Raw genomic sequence first — 20,229 nt, forward strand, 5'->3', positions numbered from 1 at the left:
CTCCCCACCCCAGAATCCTCTTTATCCTAAGAATCCATTTCAACAGACTCTGTGTCCAAAGCCCAGCAGCCAAGGATCCAGACAGGAGACAGACGACCTGGACAACACCTGGTACCGAGGCGGTCAGGTTGGGTCAGTCTGTTATTTCACCAATGGCAACAGCAAATGAAACCTGTATTTCCTTTTGAGAATAATGAAAAATCCCCCCACCCACCCTGGCCATCTACCCTTCTAAGACCGTCCAGGTGAGAAAGCTGAGCGATCACCTGGCCTCACCCGCAGGAATTTTGTAGGACTTTAAATTTCTGAAATTTGTATTACCAAGCTTTTTTTTTTTAGATACTATATATTTAAATTAAATAAATAAATACATTTTTGGCTGTTCTGGGTCTTCGCTACTTGGGCTTTTCTTTAGTTGTGGCGAGCGGGAGCTGTTCCCGAGTTGCGATGCTCTGGCTTCTCACTGCAGTGGCTTCTGTTGTTGATGAGCATGGGCCCGGGGGTGCATGGGCTTAGTTGCAGCTCTCAGGCTCTAGAGCACAAGTTCAGTAGTTGTAGCACAGGGGCTTAGTTGCTTCGCAGCATGGGGGATCTTCCCGGATCAGGGACTGAACCCGTGTCTCCTGCCTTGGCAGGTGAATTCTTAACCATGGAGCCACCAGGGAAGACCTACTGTGCTCTTGCATGTTCTCAGAATATTTCCTACAGAAAGCATCCCGGGCTCCTGGATGAGGCTTAAAGGACATTCTGTGGGGAGGAGCCAAGAGACCTGGGGGCCGGACAAGATGGAAGGGCAGTGACAGGGTCTGACAGACGGAGGGACAGCCGTGGATATTGATGGAGACAGAGACCAGAGACACAGAAACGAGGACACGGGGGAGAGGAGCCCGGCAGAGACACAGAGGCAGAAGAGAAGGAGACAGAGCAGAGAGGCGGGAGCAGGGTGAGAGAGACGGAGGGTAAGTCCTCCTGACAGGCTGTCAGCTTCAGAGGGAGCGCGGAGACAGGCAGAGGGCAGGGGGCTAGCCTCTCCCTCTGGTGCCCACGCCGAGCAGGGCTCTGGCTTCAGGGGTGGGGGTGGCGAGGGCTCTCCCGGCCTGAAGTCCCTCCTGGCCAAGTCCCTGGTGACCCACTCAGCCCTTCAGAGCTCGCTGGGCTCCTGAGTCCCCTGGTGGCTCATCCTGCCAGCCAGCAGTAGCGGGGGGTGGGAGCATCTGGAGCCCCGGTCAGGCCTGCTGAAGGTGGGGCAGGAGGGGGAAAAGCATCCGGGGCAGGTACGCAGGGTGACGAAGAATTCTCTCTGCAGCCACCCAGAAGGCATGAACTGCGAACAAACCGCTCCGCTGCGAACTGAGCAGAACGCCCATAGTCCTCCCGCACCATCCGTGAGCCTCTCCGTTCGTCCTGCCCTCTCCCCCGGACAGCTTCTGATTTCTGGCTTCAGGTCCAGCCCTGAGCACTGGACCCCGGGCATGCTCTGCTTTTCCATACCAGGCCTTGACTTTTGCAGGCCTGGTAGGGTGCTGAGCACTCAGCAGGTGCTTGTTGAATATTTGAGGACTGATGGAATTGGACTTCTTGTATAGTCCTGGAAGGTTAGGATGATGAAACCACCAGGTTGAGAAGGAAGCTGAAGTTCAAAGAGGGCAAGGGACTTGTCTGAGACCACACAGCCAACTGTGGATTTTATTCCTAAAGCATCCTCTGAGGACTGGTTGGAAGGAGGCTGGGCGTGCACTGGGAATGGGGGAGTGACTGTGAACAAGATGCACCCTGCAGCATCCCTGGGCCTCTGGTGTCGCCTGTCCCTCTGTCTGAACACTGTTGCTCTGCCTCTTTGCCTGGAGCACTCCAACTCATTCTTCCAGTCTCATTGTAGTAGCCACTTCCTCTGGGAAGTTATCCCTGACCCTCCAAGATCAAACACCTACCTGTGGTCTTGAGTGGGAGAATGTCCTTCCTGGTACTGCAGCTTGTCTAAAGGGGCTGACCAATCAGAGCACTGCGATTCCTTGTGATTGGTTCAGGAGGGAGCATGTGACCCAAATAAGACCAATCAGAGTTTTTTCCTGATGGGTCTCTGGGACCTGGGGAGAGGGAGGCCCTTTTCTCCTTGATGATGCTAAGCTTGATGTCTGTAATCCTGGGGTGGCTGGAGTCCTTTTGGCACCCCCTGCCAGTAGCTGCTGTAGACAAACCTCACCAGAAGATCCAAATACAAGCGGCAGTGCCCGTGGTCTTGAAAGAATCAGGCAGAAAACTTGTGAGGTCAAAAAAACCTCACAAAAAACTTGTGAGGTCAGGGATCAGACAGGCATGGCTTTGTCACTTAGCAGTTGTGTGCTCTGGGGCATATGGGTCTTAGCTTCCTCCTTTATAAACTGCGGGCAATGCTATCTACCTGTCCTGAAAAATGTAGCCGGCAGGGAGACCACCTGTCTAGAAGGTGTCTGCTGCTCTGACAGCATCCACACCGTCTCCTACCTCTTGGCAGGTCATATTTGCCCTGTGGCTTCCTACAAGGGCATCCTCATGGCAGGATTCTTTTACGGATGTTTGCCATTTCTGTGAAACCAGAATGGCATCATAGTATCTTTCTGTCTGGTTATTTGGGACATTTCTTAATGGTCCTGCAGAAGCTGGGACAGCTTCCTGCTGCCTGTAGCCCTCTGTGAACAAGTGCCTTGAAGCTCAATCTTGACCTGTCACAGAGTCCTGATAGATGAAGAAAGGGTTACTTTCTTTCCAGACTGAGAGGGTTGAGGTGAGCACCCTGATGCAGAAGCAAGTGGGTACTTCCTCTGATTAAATCTGGTCTATGGTTCCTGTTGATCTCAGGGTAAAAGTTGAAGTATTTCATGGGGCTTATACGGCCTTGTATACAGCAAAAGGAGAAGAGGGCAGCCGAGGATGAGATGGCTGGATGGCATCATCGACTCAATGGACACCAATTTGGGCAAACTTCGGGAAATAGTGAGGGGCAGGGAGGCCTGGCAGGCCACTGTCCATTGGGTTGCAGAGAGTTGGACAGGACTTCGCGACTGAACAGCAACAATACGGCCTTGTATGATCTCAGCCCTGAAATGAGGGTGACCTTGCCAACCTCATCACTGCTGTCTCTACTTGCACTCTGCTCTCATCCCCAGAACTGCCCTGAGTGACGCGCTGTTCCCTTCCTGCTTTGCACACGTGATTTCTCTCTACCTGCCTTTCCTGTACTGTTCGTGTCCTCAGGTCCTTACCTAGCAGCCCTTTGTTGTTGGAAAGACAAAACGCAGAAGCTATTTCCTAGCCCATGACAGGCATGCAGGCTCAGCCAACAGTCATTTCAGTATCAGTCCTGAGTTGCAGAGAAAAGGAATGCAGAGCTCTGTGAACAAGCTCTGCACCTCGCCTGTCATGGCCATTGGCCACAGGTCAACGCTCTGTGCTCTGTTTACCAGGTCATTTCTAAGGGGGTGTGAACTTGAGGCCAGAAAAAGAACTTGGAGACACTGGGTGACAATTAGCACCAGCTAAAGCTTTAGTCCTTCAGACTTTTCAGCACCTCTTGGCACCTCTTGGTTCTGTTTGCTCAGAACCGCGCCTCAGATTACAGACACACCAGGGCTATCTGGCGGGTTTAGTTTCAGACCACTGCAGTCAAGTAAATATCACGATAAAGTGAGTCACACGAACTTTTTGGTTCCCAAGTACATATAAAAGTTGTATTTACACCATACTGTAGTCTATTATTAACAGAAGCAGAAGATATTAACAAGAAGTGGCAAGAATACACAGAACTGTACAAAAAAGATCTTCATAACCCAGATAATCAGGGTATGATCACTTACCTAGAGTCAGACATCCTGGAATTAGGAAGCATCACTGTGAACAAAGCTAATGGAGGTGATGGAATTCCAGTTGAGCTATTTCAAATCCTAAAAGATGATGCTGTGAAAGTGCTGCACTCAACATGCCAGCAAATTTGGAAAACTCAGCAATGGCCACAGGACTGGAAAAGGTCAGTTTTCATTCCAATCCCAAAGAAAGGCAATGCCAAAGAATGCTCAAACTACCACACAGTTGCACTCATCTCACACGCTAGTAAAGTAATGCTCAAAATTCTCCAAGCCAGGCTTCAACAGTATATGAACCGTGAACTTCCAGATGTTCAGGCTGGTTTTAGAAAAGGCAGAGGAACCAGAGAGCAAATTGCAAACAGCTGTTGGATCATCAAAAAAGCAAGAGAGTTCCAGAAAATAATCTATTTCTGCTTTATTGACTATGCCAAAGCCTTCAACTGTGTGAATCACAATAAACTGTGGAACATTCTGAAAGAGATGGGAATACCAGACCACCTGATCTGCCTCTTGAGAAATCTATATGCAGGTCAGGAAGCAACAGTTAGAACTGGACATGGAACAACAGACTGGTTCCAAATCGGGAAAGGAGTACGTCAAGGTTGTATATTGTCACCCTGCTTATTTAACTTACATGCAGAGTACATCATGAGGAACGCTGAGCTGGAGGAAGCACAAGCTGGAATCAAGATTGCTGGGAGAAATATCAGTAACCTCAGATATGCAGATGACACCACCATTAAGACAGAAAGTGAAGAAGAACTAAAGAGCCTCTTGATGAAAGCGAAAGAGGAGAGTGAAAAAGTTGGCTTAAAACTCAACACTCAGAAAACTAAGGTCATGGCATCCGGTCCCATCACTTCATGGCAAATAGATGGGGAAACAGTGGAAACAGTGGCTTTTTGGGGGCTCCAAAATCACTGCAGATGGTGACTGCAACCATGAAACTAAAAGATGCTTGCTCCTTAGAAGAAAAATTATGACCAACCTAGACAGCTTATTAAAAAGCAGAGACATTACTTGCCAACAATGGTCAATCTAGTCAAACCTATGGTTTTTCTAGTAGTCATGTATGGATGTGAGAGTTGGACTATAAAGAAAGTTGAGCACCAAAGAATTGATTCTTTTGAACTGTGGTGTTGGAGAAGACTCTTGAGAGTCCCTTGGACCACAAGGGGATCCAACCAGTCTATCCTAAAGGAAATCGGTCCTGAATATTTACTGGAAGGACTGATGTTGAAGCTGAAACTCCAAAGCTTTGGTCATCTGATGCGAAGAACTGACTCATTTGAAAAGACCCTGATGCTGGGAAAGATTGAAAGCAGGAGGAGAAGGGGATGACAGAGGATGAGATGGTTGGGTGGCATCACCAACTCAATGGACATGACTTTTGGTTAACTCTAGGAGTTGGTGATGGACAGGGAGGCCTGGCGTGCTGCAGTCCATAGGGTTGCAAAGAGTCGGACATGACTGAGTGATTGAACTGAACTGAACTGTAGTCTGTTATGTGTGCAGTGGCATCATGTGTAAAAAAACAATGCATGTATCTTAATTAAAAATATTCTTTGGTATAAAATGCTAACCACCATCTGAAATCTTTTTGTAATAGTAACATCAAAGATCACTGATTACAAATCTCCACAATAAATATGGTAATAGTACAAATGTTTGAAATATTGCAAGAATTAATGAAATGTGACAAATGAAGTGAACAATTGCTGTTTGAAAACTGGTGCTGAGAGTTGTGCTTGACACAGGATTGCCACAAACCCTCAATTTGTAAAAAATGCAATAAAGCAAAGCATCATAAAATGAAGCATTCTTAAACTGCTTAAATTCCAGACCCTCAGTTTCTACAAAGCAGGACAATCCCATTCAGATTCACCTGGCAGAAGAAATGGGCAACACATGGCATGCAAGCTTCTCTTGGTCGTCCTGTGCCCATAGCAGACATCAACAATCAATCACAGTCTTTTCCTCAGTACCTTTTACAAAGGGGATATTTGGACACAGAGACACACACACACACACACAGAGGGTGTCACAGGAAGACAGAAGCCACCCTGCCACAGACCATGGAACTACCAGAAGTTAGTAGGGAGGCTCCCTCCTTCCCCCTAGCGCCTTCTGAGGGAGCATGGCCTGCTGACATCTTGACTTCAGGCTTCCGGCCCAGGACGGGAGACAACGCATTCTTGTGGTGTAAGCCACTCAGCTTGTGTACTTGGTTATGCAGCCTGCCCGAGTGGACTGGTCCAGCGGGTCAGCCCTGAGGTGTGCCCACTCTGTCGCCCAGACCCTGCTGGGACATTGGGGCTCGGTCACCCACAGCATCTTGTTGCATACAAAAACACCCTCTATGCACCCCGCCCCCAGTACCACCTGGTGTCCCGTTCCACATAAGCTACATTCCCTAGGGTCTACCTCGGAGGAAACTGACTCAAAACAGCATGAAACTGACCTGCCTTCCCTCCCCTTGGGTTTTCCGGTCCTGGGCTCCCCGACTACCCCCAGCCCCACCCTTCTCCCCACTTCTGACCAAGGGGTCTCTCCAAGAACCCGCCTGGCCTGTGGGTGGCACAGGGAGAGTCTCTGCTTCTCCTTCTGGCCTGCTAGGCCTCCCCACCTGCCTGGGGAACCCCCTCACCTTCATGTGACCACTGCCTGGGGGAGACACCCTGTGTGATCCCAGCCCCAGGACGGGGAGCCCCCATCCAGCTACCACCTCCTCTTCCCAGGAGACATGACATTTCTTCTTCAAAACCCCAGTTCCCAGGGATTCCCCTCCTGGCACCTCTATTAGAAGACATTGACCAGATTGTTTTCTGGGTGATCTCTTGAGCGAGACTTGTTTGAGCTAATAATAAAAATAATACCTTATAAATAAAATAATACAAATAGCTACCATTTATTGAACTGAACTGAACTGACTGAGTGCTTAGCATGCACGTGGACTCAGGGGGAGAATTTTCCACACCTATCTTACCAAATCCCCATAGCAATCATAAGAGTTGGATACACTACTGTCTCCAGCTCTTACAGGAGGAAGTTGAAGCTTGAGGAGGGTGAGGGACATGCTCATAGCCTCCAGCTGTGGCTGCAGAGCTGAGATTCACACCTTTGGCAGCAAATAGCAGAGGGTGAAAATGCCCTCTGCTCTGGCAACCCAAGACTGACCTGCACTCACCATGTCCCAACAAGGAAGGGCAATGGGTGAGAGGGAGTTTGTGTGTGTAGGAATAAGACCTGACGCGTGAAAAAGTAGGTGTCCGAATGCAAACTATGAGCATTCTCTGGGATAGATCACATCTTAGTTCACAAATCAAGCCTTGAGAAAGTTAAGAAAACTGAAATCATATCAAGCATCTTTTCCTACCACAAAGGATGGTTCTACATACTAAGTACAGTAAGTCAAACAGAGAAAGAAAAACATCATACAGTATCATTCAGATGTGGACTTTAATTAAAAAAAAGAAGAAACTAGCAAACTTGTGGCTACCAAAGGGAAAACACTGCCAGCGGGGGTGGGGGGTGGGTAGATAAATCAGGAGCTTGTAATGAACATACATGCGCTACTATATATAAGATAGTAACCAACAAGAATCTATTATATAGCACAGGGAAAAGTGAAAGTGAAGTTGCTCAGTCGTGTCCGACTCTATGCGACCCCGTGGACTGTAGCCCACCAGGCTCCTCCGTCCATGGGATTCTCCAGGCAAGAGTATTGGAGTGGGGTGCCATTTCCTTCTCCAGGGGATCTTCCCGATCCAGGGATCGAACCCGGGTCTCCCGCATTGCGGGCAGACGCTTTAACCTCTGAGCCACCAGGGAAGAGTTTAGCACAGGGAACTCTACTCAATATTCTGTGATAACCTATGTGAGAAAAGAATCTAAAACAGAATGAACACGTGTATACCTATAATTGAATCATGCTGCTGTACACCTGAACTTAACGCAACATGGTAAATCATGGTAATCCAGTAAAATCAAAATTAAAACAAGTTTTCTTCTAAAAATAAAAAAGACTAAGGTAGAGAGACATGAAGAGACTGCAAAAGAAGCAGAGACAGTGAGACTGAAAGTGGCAGACGTGTGTGAGCTCACTGGGGTTCACCTGCACCAGCACACACATGCACGCACACAGACACACCCCCACCAGTCAGGGTGCTGCTGAGTCCCTCCTGGAAGGAGGATGACGCGTGTGACCCCACCCAGACCCGGGCTCCTCTACCCCGAGTTTCCAGTCGCCCCTCAAGGCTGTCCTGAACGCTGGACTGTGGTGGCTCAGGCCTGTGTGAAGTCAACGCAATAACCAGGGGCAGCCTCTCATTCTCTAAATGGTCGTCCTTGTAAACTCCCGGTATTTATAGGCAATTATTGATCATGTCACCAATACAGAGGGAGATAAACAGCCAATAAATCCATAGGCAATAAGGCTGGTGGCTGGAACAATTTGTTCCTGTGACATTTATTTCAGAGGGAAATAAACCCATTACTCCCATTATGTCCTGTTTTCATGTTATTTATTGGTTTTAACAGTCTTCTCCAGCTCTGGCCAATGGTAGGATTGCTGGGCCATGCAGCCGGAGATGCAAGAAGATTTGAGGAGATGCAGACGGGTATGTTTGCCACTGTGTGAGGATATGCTGCGGAGAATAAAGCCGCGTGGAGGAAAGGATCCCGAGATAGCGACAGAGCCCTGGGGATGTCATCTGAGTCCTAGATCAAGCCATGCTTGAAGTAAGAGTTATGTCTGGACTTTTCCATTACGTAAGCCAGTATGGGTCCTCTGTCGGGGTGGTTTGAATTAGTTTTTGTCACTTGTACCTGTAAGAGCATTACCTGACACAAAGATTTTCCCATTTCAAACAACAGCCACATTTATGAGCAAGACTCAAATTCCCAGCTGACCCCAATCCTCCTGAGGTTTGAATGCCTCAGGCCCTGCAGAGGCCTAACAATTCAAGCCAACACTTGGCTTTTCCTCTGTGTTCTCCTGATGGCTTTCCTACCAGAAGCCAGATTATTCCTGACATTTTCACAGAACGTTCCTCGAACCCACAACCCACCACGTGTGCAGAATGACCCGAGTCCCTGGCGCTGTGCCTGCTCACAGCCTCTCTCTCGCCTTCCTGTTGACTCCCGGCTCCCACCTCCGGGCCTCTGGTCCTGCAGTTTTCTCCACCAGGGCTGCCCTCACCTCTCCTGGGGGGCCTGTACTTTGTGGCGTGCTGCCTCCTTTGTGAGGTGTCCCTGCTGTGGCCTGTGTGGCTCTCTCCTCAGGGTGTGTGTGTGGGGACAGGGCAGCAGAGTGCATGGACCCTGGAGCTGGATGGCCCAGGCGGAAAGCCTCTCTTTACCATTCAAGCCCTGCCACCTTGGCCAGGTTACCTCACCTCCTTATTCCCCAGTGCTTCATCTGTAAAATGGAAATGAGACCTACCACGAAATGCTATTATATTGAAATGAGATAATAATCCATCTAAAGCCCTTTGCACCATTCCAGGCACACAGTGAACTCTTGATACGAGTTGCCTAGGATGATCACTACTGTGAATATTGACCACGTAGAACCTGTACAGATCTCTCTCGCACTGTTCCCCTTCTCCTTACCCTCAGTCATCCATCTACTATTCAATCTGATGGACTATGAGCTCCTGAGACAACGTCTAATCATTTCTAAGTGCCTAGCAGTGCACAGAGCACCTGGCAAGAGGCAGCGCTCGGCTCTGACATTTCCATCCTGCATTCTGCAGCTTCTGGGGCAGGCACCCCGCCAGGCTCCTCTGTCCATGGAACTCTCCAGGCAGGAACACTGGAGTGGGCAGCCACTCCCTTCTCCATGGAATCTTCCCGAACCAGGAATCGACCCCGGGTCTCCTGCATTGCAGGCGGACTCTTCACCGTATGAGCCACCAGGGAAGCCCCGATAGCCACTTTATATATAGCCACTTTCAAAAGTTCATACGAGTCAAACTGCCAAGGAAGTTATGAGTGTCCTCATTTTTCTGAGCTAAGGAGGCTGAGACAGGCGAGGCTCCTCTGAGAAGGAGCAGCTGCCCAGCCCAAGGATGTGCTGGTGATTCACGGCTTCAAGTGCCCCCACCCTGGGAAAGGCCCATTGGCTCTGCAGACTCTCCAATTCCTATTGGAACGGTCTGTGTGTACACACGGAGTGGAGCTCAGGAAGAGATATGCAAAGTGACCAAAGACAGCAAACCCAGTGGCAGCTGCTCCTCCTGGGTGAGACTGACACGTCTGATGTTGGCTGGCCTGGCATGACTTCAGGCGGGCAGGGCCAGCCTGTATGGGGGCTGGCAGATGCCCTGAAGCAGACAGACAGATGGACAGACTGGAGCAAACACTGGGAAAACACTCCCCACAGCTGTGCTCAGCCTGGGTGTAACCACCTCACTGACCTCACCCCTCACCACCAGCTCCTGCCCTCTCCTTTAACCTCTCCACCCTCCTTCTCTTAGATCCCACAGGGTGCCAAACACCCCGCTCCCCTCCACTCCTACCCTGAAAGCACTGGTTTGCACATTTCATCTCAGAGAAGTCTGCTCTGACTTCTGAGCTATCTCCTGCATGGCACAGGTCAAAAACCTGTGTTGCAACGATTATCCATGCAAGTTCCCTCTGACTTTCTGGCTAGAACCATATGTCTTTTGCTGTCATATCTGGTTAGTCATTACATCCTTGTACCTGACATGCAGAAGGTGCTCGATTAATGCCTGTTGAGGGGCACATCTGGATGGATACTCCTGCACCATCTCTCTTCCAGCCATGGACTCAGCTGCACCACTGAGGCTGCAGAGTGGGGGGTGGAGAGCACAAACTTTGTAGCCACACTGCCCTAGAGAGCAGTGTAATCTCTCAGTGCCTTGGTTCCTCATCCGAAGAGTGGGAGCAGTACTGATACCTTCCTCAGAGAGGTGATATGAAGAGTGTTGTTACCTAGAGAGTACTTAGCACAGAGCCTGGCTAAGTGCATAGTAGGTGCTTATTTTATGCTTTAGTGATATTCATTATTATTATTATCTCTAGACAATGAGAACTACAGGGGAAAACAGGGAAGAGCCAGAAACTATCACTCCCATTTTACAGATGAGAAAATTGAGGCTTAGTGAAAGGAAGGGACTAGGTTGACATTACACAGCTAGAAAATCTCTCAAGACCGTATACTTTGTTGCATCTTTTCAGGTAATTATCTTCAGAGAAAAATGAAAGGTGGGGCACAGAACAACCCTCCCTCCTTCTTCACTCATTCTTAGAGTACCTGTGTGGCTCACTGCTGACGGTCAGACGTACCTTCTGAAGGAGCAGGTGAGTACATGAAAGAATAGACATCCAGGGGTCCCTGTGGTTAAGGAGCAGAAGTCCTGGCTCGCACGTCCCCCATCTCCTTGTGCCCAGATGTAACTGACCAGTCATGGCGTACCTTTGCACTGAGCCCAAGTCCAGCTTCAGGATCCTCATCACAGTCCCCTGTCCATGCATCACACTTGGTTCCTCGGACGAAACCTGCCACCTCCCTGAGTCTGACCTCAGAAGTCTCTGGCTGCGCACTTTCCTCCTTCCTCTCCTTTCACGCCTCTCACTCAGGCTCTTTCACTCCTCATTTCCTACTTACCCTGCTTCCATGTCTCTCTCTCTCAGCAATGCGGACCCAGAGGTACAGCCCTTTCCATTTTGGCGGAAACATACCTGAGGGCTCACGGCTCCCCTGCTTCAGTGCGGAAGGTGAGATGCCTGGCTGGAGCCTTGGGTCCCTGACTCTGCCAACCACCGCCCTGGATCAGCCTGAAGGGGTTGGGGTCTCTGTGGGGGGTCCTCTATGCGGCCAGTCCAGAGGGAGGACAGAGTGACTCAGAGGCACCTCCGGTGGCCAGCTCCTCCTGGCCCTGCCCAGGCTCTGCCCTCTTTTGAAGAGGCCTGCCATAAATGTTCCCTGCCCTGTTAAACAATCTCACCAGGAAACAGGAAGTTAATCTCAGGGCTCAGTAGGAAGAAAAGAGTCTAAAATCCTATCTGGTTGAGGAGCCACCTAGAGTACTGGCTTGGCTGGGCTGTCGCTGTGAGTATCTATTCCATGGAGGAGATTTGGGTGGTGATCTGGGCAACTTAATCAGGAACGAAATACTGCAATTGCTGCCTGAAAAAGTGAAACAAGACACAAAAAGACAATTTCTAACAAACAAAAGTCCAGGACCTGATGGCTCCACAGGAGAATTCTATTAAACATTTAGAGATGAGGTAACACCTGTCCTTCTCAAACTCTTTCAAAAATTGCAGAAGAAGGAAGGAAGGAAACCTCCTAAACTCATTCCATGAGGCCACCATCACCCTAATACCAAAACCAGACAAAGATATCACAAAAAAAGAAAATTAGAGGCCAACATCACTGATGAACATCGATGCAAAAATCGTCAACAAAATACTTGGAAACCGAATCCAGCAATACATGAATCATATACCATGATGAACTGGGATTTATCCCAGGCATGCAAGGATTCTTCAGTATACACAAATCAATCAGTGTGACACACCACATTAACAAACTGAAGAATAAAAAACATGATCATCTCAATAGATGCAGGAAAAGTTTTTGACAAAATTCAACACCAATTTATGATAAAAAAACTGCCCAGAAAGTGAGCATACAGGGAATGTATCTCAAAATAATAAAGGCCATATATGAGAAACCCGTAGCAGACAGTATTCTCAATAGTGAAAACCTAAAGGCATTTCCTGTAAGATCAGGAATAAGAGAAGAGTCTCCACTCTTGCCACTATTATTCAACATAGTCTGGAAGTCTTAGCCATGGAAATGAGAGGGGAAAAAAAAATAAAAGAATCCAAATAGGAAAAGAAGTAAAACCATCAAGGTTTGCAGACGACGTAATACTATACATAGAAAATCCTAAAGCTGCTACCAGAAAGCTGCTAGAGCTCATCAATGAGTTTGGTAAAGTCACACAGAAATCTCTCGCATTCCTATACACTAATAATGAAAGATCAGAAAGAGAAATGGAGGAAACAATCTAATTTACCATTGCAACAGAAAGAAAATAAAGGTCCATTGACAGAGAAATGGATAAAAGTGATGTGGCACATATATACAATGGAATATCACTCAGCCACAAAAAATTTTGAATGAAATAATGCCACTTGCAGCAACATGGATGGACCCAGAGATTGTCATCCTGGGTGAAGTCAGACAAAGAGAAATATCATATTACTCACATGTGGAATCTAATTTTAAAATTATACAAATGGACATATTTACAAAACAGACATAGATGTACAGATATTGAGAGTAAACTTATGATTAACAGAGGGGAAACGTGCGGTGGTGGGGGCTTAGAATGCACACACACACACACACACACAAAACTATATACAAGATAGATAACCAACAAGACCTACTGTATAGCACAGGGAATTCTACTAAATATTCTGTGATAGCCTATATAGAAAAGAACCTGAAAAAAAATGAATGTATGTATAATTCAGTCACTTTGCTGTACATCTAAATCTAAGACAACACTGCAAATCAACTCTTCTCCAATAAAATTAAAATTAAAAAAACCCAAACAAACCCACAAGAGGACAACGTTCTTCCAAGCAAACCACCCCATGCTGACAACGTCCTCAGTGGGGATGGCAGAGTGAGTCAGAGATGGTGCTTGCACAAGCTGTGGATGGGGGCTGAAGAGCAACCTAAGAGAGGGGGAAGCTGGGGGAGGGGACACAGCCAGACAGTGGGTGGGGGAAGGCGGCAAAGAAGAAGGGGTCAAAGGCAACCTTAAGACAGTGAGCGCAGATGGCAGAAGAGGGATCCCCTTGATCATAAGTGAGGAAAATGGGGAGAGGAAGTGGTCTGAGGAAAAGATTCTGGATTTGGTTCAGGGCATATCAAGTTAGAAGTTAAAGCTGGTAAAACGAGGAAACCAGAATGGAAAGAGACATGTGTACCCCAATGTTCATTGCAGCACTGTTACAATAGCCAGGACATGGAAGCAACCTAGATGCCCATCAGCAGACGAATGGATAAGAAAGCTGTGGTACATATACACAATGGAATGTTACTCAGCCATTAAAAAGAATGCCTTTGAATCAGTTCTAATGAGGTGGATGAAACTGGAGCCTGTAATACAGAGTGAAGTAAGTTGGAAAGAAAAACACCAATACAGTACATTAAGGCATATATGTGGAATTTAGAAAGATGGTAACGATGACCTTATATGCGAGACAGCAAGAGACTCAGATGTAAAGAACAGAATTTTGGACTCTGTGGCAGAAGGTGAGGCTGGGATGATCTGAGAGAATAGCATTGAAACATGTATGTTATCATATGTGAAATAGATCGCCAGTCCAGGTTTGATGCATGAGACAGGGTGCTCAGGGCTGGTGCACTGGGATGACCCTGAGGGATGGGACGGGGAGGGTCAGGATGGGGAACACATGTACACCCATGGCTGATTCATGTGAATGTATGGCAAAATCCACCACAACATTGCAAAGTAATTAAGCTCCAATTAAAAAAAAAATAAAGCTGGCGAAAGGAGGAGGGAGGAGGGCAGAGGAGAGCCAGCCCACGGCTGGGCTTCAGCACTGCAGTGGTTGTTGCCTCTCTCCCACTTTTGACTCAAGGTGCATTGAGAGGGACTCAGTGTCCCCCACTCCCAGTCCAGCACCCCCAGGCTTTTCCCCTTAGGCTGAGTCCTTTCCCAGGAGGCATCCCTGGGGGCTTCCTCACTTGTTTGCTGCCAGGGGATCCTCTTATGCTGCTGTTGCTCAGTCGTGTCCGAATCTGCAACCCCATGGACGTAGCCACCAGGCTCCTGTGTCCATGGGATTCTCCAGGCAGAAGTACTGGAGTGGGTTGCCATGCCCTTCTATCCTGACTGCTCCAAAAACGATGTACAGCCTCCTTGACAGGAATATCTGGGACGTAAGGTCAAATAGCTGCTCCAAATGAAAAGGTGAGTGAGTGCCCAGGAGGTGGAGTGAGGGGAGAGCAGGGCCAGTCCCTCCGGGTGATGTGACTCTCCCTCTGCTGCCCCACCAGGCCGGTGTTCTGGCTGCCCAGCTGGTCCCCAGGAGGCAGGAGGTGAAGTGGGGCCCCTGGGGCACATCCCTGGGGCAGGCCGTACTTTCCGGAGTTCTGACTGGTTTGCTGTCTGGCCGTGGGTCTGCTCCTCCCTCCTCTCCTCTCCTCCTCGCTGCCTGGTCAGTTTTGCAGACAGAGTACCTTCTCATTTAGACATGACCTCCAGTGTCAACTCCTCAGGGAAGCCCTCTGTCCCTGCTTCACAAAGTGAAAAAGCAGGTCATTGAATAACCCAAGACAGCAAAAGCAGGGAAACTTTCTTCTGAAGGTAGGCAGGGAAGGCCTTCAAGATGAGGGAACACTGTATATCTGCACTAGCGCTTGTATCCCATCTGTGCTGAATTAGACTACATGAACTCAGCAGCCTTAAATAAGACACATTTATTATCTTTTAGATTCTGAAGTGGGTCAGAAGTCTGACACAGGCCTCACTGGGCTAAAATCCAAGCATTGGCAGGACTGGGTTCTCTTGTGATACATCTTGTAATTCTCTAACTCCCTCTTGCATCCATTGAGCCCACCCTGATGCTCCAGGGTCATTTCCCCCTGTTATGACCAGCTGATTAGCAACATTCATTCCATGTGCAACTTTAATTTCCTTTCGCCATGTAACAAATGTCATATCCACAGGCTTCAGGTTTTAAGACACAAGGGTCATTATTCTATTAATCATGGGTCCAACACTTATTTATGGTATTTAAAACAGCCTGAAAAGATATTTTCTGAATAGGTGTTTACTTGTCACTTGTCTCTCTCTCCGGGAAAGTGAACCCCACGAGGACAGGGGTCTTGTGCTGCTGCTAGAACACGGCCTGGTGCTCAGTAGGCGCTCGGTTCAGGTTTGCTCAGTGAATGGGGAGGCTCATGAATGAACAAGTGCATGATCATCTCTGCAATGCTGTCAGTACAGACAGCACTGGCCCGAGAGCCAGGAGCTGCGACCCCTGACTCTAACCCGAGCCCAGCAGCCTCACAAGAGCTCTGGGAGGAAGGCAAGGCTCTGCGCAGCTGCCTGCGGGCTTCATGTCTTGGAGAAGTTAACAACCATTGCGCAGTCACCCTCCAAGGGACGTTCTCCCCATTGTTTGCTCAGAGAGGAACCAGCCGGGGCTCGGCACTGGTGGTGCTCCCGGCATGTGCCGGAGGCTCCTCCACTGCCCGGGCTGTCACACAGGCGGAGGACGTGAGACTGACAGCCCTGAGTGTTCCCCACTCCGCTCTGGACCCACTGGGCCCCTGGGTGAGTGTCCTCCCCCTTCAAAGCCTTGGTTTTCCCTTCTGTGAAGTGGGATAATCCCTGTGTCATGGGTCAGTTATGAGAGTAAAGTCAGAAGAGAGCGTGTTTGAAGGGCTGGTCCTTAGTGGATGCTCAGTGAACTATCTCTGCTGGCTCCTTATTGGTGTAGCGTCGTTGGCGAACCTGACTTTCCCGAGAGGGGCCAGGGATGACTCGTCTTCTGTCTCAGGTGACAGCACTGAAGGAATGGGGGTCAGTGTCCTGTCTGGATATGGGGTTGGCGGGAGGGCTTGAAAAGGCAGCGACTGGTGTCTGTCAGCTGATTCATTTCCGCGCGGAATGCTGGTGCTGTGTGCTGTCCCGGCAGCCAGGTCACCACCCGTCCCGTGGGTGACCACCCCCTTTCCCTCCCCACCATCCCACCACCCCTCCCATGGTTGACAGGCTCAGGGTGCTGGCTCTTCCGCCAGCCAGATGCATGCACTCAGTGGAGTAATTGCGGCTCAACAGCTTCTCTTACTTAATTATAAAAAGAATATAGCTCCAGCATGAAAATTCTGGAAAACATTGAACAGCAGAAAGGGAAAAACACCAGATGACTATAACTTTCTCAGGGCTTCTCTGGTATTCCGGCGGTTAAGACTTTGCCTTAAGATGCAGGGGCTGTGGCTCTGATCCCTGGTGGGGAAGCTAAGATCCCACATGCCTCCTGGCCAGAAAAAACCAACACATGAAACAGAAGCAATATTGTAACCAATCCAGTTAAAGACTTTAAAAAAAAAGTCCACATAAAAAAAAATCTTTATAAAAAAGTATAACCTTCCTTTGGGGATGATGTTAATATTTTTGGGGAGGCTTTTCCCCTCCCCCTTGGTTGTACAATAAAAGTTCTCCTGGGCATCCAGTTTATACCCTTTTCTTCTCACTTATCACTGTAGCTAAGGCATTTCCCACATCACTGAAAACTTACAGATGTGATTTCTTAATGACCATGTGTTACACAGCGCTGTCTTCATTGACCCTTCACAACTGCTGGGTTTTGAGCGCGTGTGTGTGTCTGTGTGCTTATAAATCACTGCAGTGAATTTTTTTTGCAGGCACATGTTGTGACCTTTGTCCACCTTTATTTCCTTTTTTAATGGGACCAATAATTCCAGCCCTTCTACCCCACAAGATTTTATGAGGCAAAAAGGAGAAAACGGTTACCAAGCTGCTTTCAAAACCATGGAGCAAAGAGCCAACTAAATTGGAAGGCCAGATTTTTGACCACTGCCTCTTCAAGCATGACATCTACTTGTGTGTGTGTATGTGTGCGCGTGCAACTAGATGTGTGTGGGACTAGGAGTAATAGAATAGCACCAGCGTTTGTGGAGTATGTACTATCTGCCAGGTGCTCCATTTAACAAAGCACACGTGTTATCTGAATTCACCCTAACAACAAATGAAGAAACAGGCCCAGAGAAGTAACTTGCCCATGGTGACGCAGCTAGGAAGTAAGAAGCTGAGGAGGGTCACACACACACACACCCCCCTCTGAATGCTGCAGGCAGCAACGAGGATCCCACAACACTGCAACAGCACCTTCCCTGGGCTTCAGAACACCTGGAGGCTCCCAGCATTTCCTGAAATGAAGTGTTTTTTTTTTTTTTTTAATCAGGCATGGATGGCCCAGTGCTCCTGGCAGGCAGGCAGACTAATCTGAAGATTATTTCCCCGGGATGGGGAGTCTCTTAATGAGAATGCTTCAGTTGGAGGGAACAGCCGCGAGGAGCAGACACCCTGGCCTGTCTGAGCATCAGTACCTGTGCGTCTGTGTGGGCATCCAAACGTGGGTCCCTCTGTGTGCGGGACTGTGTTTCTTGGGTCCTCACGAGCCTGAGTGTGTGTGCCCACAGGGGTACCCAGATGTGCATGCTTGTATAGGCTGTGTTTGGCCTCCTGGCTGCCCACAGACAGAAGAGTGGCCTTGCCAATGAGATGATGTCCACCACACCGATTTTCCTAGTTCTAATCTCGGAGAAGGGAATGGACCAGCACCCAGGCAGGGATTTCTCTGTACTCACTTCAGCATCAGATCAGCAGCGTTTTTCACAGCAACCATGGGCCTTGATAGCAAAAGGAAGCCAGGTGTGCGCCGCCATGAAAGGAGAAAGGCAGAGTGTTACTGAGCCAAGCGGGGCTGTCAATACATTACCCACAATTTACAGTTTTCCTCACCCTTGTTAATCGAGCAAATCCAGTCTGACCAGGTGCGCCCTGGGCCTTGATCTGCTGGTGGGATGAAATCAGTGTGTTGGCATGAGAGACACAGCTAACGACGGAATACGAATCGGGTCAGAAATTTCTTTCACGGGCATTAACAATTCACCCCTCCATTCATATCTTACAGCACTGCTGCTGTCCCTCTGCACGTCAGCAATGACAGCCACAGCGGGGATGGAAGTCTTTCTGTCGCTGCAAGGACCGGAGCCGGCCGCTGGGGCGGAAGCTCTGGGGCTCAGAGGCCTGGGGCACCCGCAGCACAGCCAAGCTGTCTACGGTGTGAGGCTGCTGCTCTTGGGTCGGCAGGGAGGGGACAGAGCGGCTGAATCAGGTCAGAAGTCTGACAGGGGTCTCACTGAACAAAAATCAAGGTGTCCCCTAGAGGGGTGGTATGGGGGAGGTGGGAGGGAGGCTCAAGAGGGAGGGAACGTGTACTTGTAGCTGATTCATTTTGATACAGAGCAGAAACCAACACAACATTGTAAAGCAACTGTCCTCCAATTATAATAACGTTAATAATATCAGACAATTGAAGAAAGGCAAGGTGTCCCAGGGCTACATTCCTTTCAGGAATACAGGCTACCTTTCAGGGTACATTCCTTTCCTTACACTGCAGGCTCCAGGGGAAAATTGGTTCCCTTCCCTTTTCTAGTTTCTAGAGGTCACTCAGCTCTCTTGGCTTGCGACTCTTCACATCTCTTTCTCTGCCTCTCCCTCCTTCCTTTTCCATTTTTAAGGACCCTTGTGACTGCACTGGGCCCGTGTGGATAATTCAGGATAATTATTTTAAGGTCAGCTGACTAGTAACCCAAATCCCACCTGCAGCCTTAACCCCCTTTAGCACGCAGCCTGCAGTGTGGTTCAGTGGCAGTCACCCAGTTGTGTCTTACTTTCTGCGACCCCATGGACTGCAGTCCCTCAGACTGCTCTGTCCATGGGATTCTCCAGGCAGGAATACTGGAGTGGGTTGCCATGCCCTCCTCTTGGGCACCTTCCTGACCCAGGAATTGAACCCTGGTCTCCCACAGTGCGGGCAGATTCTTTCCCGTCTGAGCTACCAGGGAAGTCCAGCATGCAACCAAACATATTTAGAATGTTTGGAGTGAGAAAATCACTTCAAATGTTTTAAGAATTATAAAATTAATGTTTGCTTCCGGTGAAATATTCAGAACAGAGCAGAGCTATAATAAATAATCCTTTAAATACTCACTGTCCACAATTTCTATGTACCTTTCTAGAATTTTCTATGCACATCCAAGCACGTATATGTGTGTCTCTCTTGTTCTCTGTTTCTCCTTTCTTTTTCTGCTCCTCTTTTTCTCTTTCTGCCTGCTGTCCAAGCAGCCATCCGTCAATCCACCCATGCCTTCAACTGGTATGAATTTCATTCCACACCACGGGTATAAGAAATGTCATATTTCTGTATTTTTCTAAATCAAGTTAAATCTCACTCCAAACCTCCACTTGTCAGGGTGGCGAGAACTTTGGTATCAATCATACTGCACCTTAGTACCAACAATAATTCTGGGACTATGCTCAACCTTCCTGGCTGTCAAAAAATGGGAGTGGGGAGGGGCTCGGTGATGTTTCAGAAATGGGGTCTGGCATCTCCTTTTCTTTCCACAGATTTGATGGGTTGGAGCTGGAGGATGAGAGAAAGGCAGGGACACATGGCGCTTGGATTTTCACATGAGCACTGGGTGGAGCCAGAGAGAGATGCCTTTCCAAGCCGCATATTTCTGCAACGTCTCTGCTTTTTTTTTTTTTTTTTT

At 48.6% G+C, this 20,229-nt stretch overlaps 1 protein-coding gene across 1 annotated transcript in view; it reads right to left on the reverse strand.

Annotated features, from left to right (window-relative positions):
• The window catches only part of FAM3D (FAM3 metabolism regulating signaling molecule D), a 37,358-nt gene extending 25,657 nt beyond the window's left edge, over positions 1 to 11,701 (reverse strand). The window contains exon 1 of the mRNA XM_055413359.2: positions 11,550 to 11,701. The gene's annotated coding sequence lies outside the window, so the exon portion shown is untranslated. The remainder of the gene's footprint in view (positions 1 to 11,549) is intronic.
• Between the last annotated feature and the right edge of the window lie 8,528 nt (positions 11,702 to 20,229).

The sequence above is a fragment of the Moschus berezovskii genome, chromosome 24, assembly GCF_049115385.1.
Source record: "Moschus berezovskii isolate FMDL1 chromosome 24, NW_MosBer_1.0, whole genome shotgun sequence".
In the NCBI taxonomy this organism is placed as follows: Eukaryota; Metazoa; Chordata; class Mammalia; order Artiodactyla; family Moschidae; genus Moschus; species Moschus berezovskii.